The 687-nt window shown below is 44.5% G+C and overlaps 1 non-coding gene across 1 annotated transcript; it reads left to right on the top strand.

The window, feature by feature from the left end:
• Positions 1-225: 225 nt before the first annotated feature.
• On the top strand, positions 226-297 carry TRNAC-GCA (transfer RNA cysteine (anticodon GCA)). Its single transcript has one exon. It is a non-coding gene; the product is annotated as a tRNA-Cys (tRNA).
• Positions 298-687: the final 390 nt, after the last annotated feature.

Below are 687 nucleotides of genomic sequence, written 5' to 3'. Positions count from 1 at the left end.
CCTACATTGAGAATGTGGCCCACTGGAGAAGGCCTCCCGCACATTTTGCTTTTTAAAGAGAATAGTTTCTATGGTACCATCATTGGAAACTTTGGAGAGAGGGAGCTGTGATGATTCTTCATATTTGCTTGTCTGATATGTAGTGAAAAAGCTTGAAAAGCCTTACACATTTGTAAGCTTTGACTCAGCGATTCCACCTTTAGGAGTTTGTCTTTAAGCGGTGTCTCCCTGGTGGCTCAGACGGTAAAGTGTCTGCCTGCAATGCAGAAGACCCAGGTTCGATTCCTGGGTCGGGAATATCCCCTGGAGAAGGAAATGGCAATCTACTCCAGCACTCTTGCTTAGAAAATCCCATGGACTGAGGAGCCTGATAGTCTACAGTCCATGGGGTCGCAAAGAGCTGGGCACGACTGAGCGACTTCACTCTCACCCTATCCAGTATAATGTCGCGTTGCATAGGAGGCAGGGATCAAGACCATCCCCAAGAAAAAGAAATGCAAATAGGCAAAATAGTTGTCTGAGGAGGTCTTACAAATAGCTGTGAAGCGAAGAGACGCCAAAGAAGAAAAGTAAAGATATACCCATTTGAATGCAGAGTTCTAAAGAATAGCAAGGAGAGAGAAGAAAGCCTTCCTTAGTGATTAATGCAAAGAAATAGAGGAAAGCAACAGAATGGGAAAGACTAGA

The sequence above is a fragment of the Budorcas taxicolor genome, chromosome 5 (assembly GCF_023091745.1).
Source record: "Budorcas taxicolor isolate Tak-1 chromosome 5, Takin1.1, whole genome shotgun sequence".
Lineage (NCBI taxonomy): Eukaryota > Metazoa > Chordata > Mammalia > Artiodactyla > Bovidae > Budorcas > Budorcas taxicolor.
Note: the sequence above shows the minus strand (reverse complement) of the source record. Positions and strands in the feature narration are given on the sequence as shown.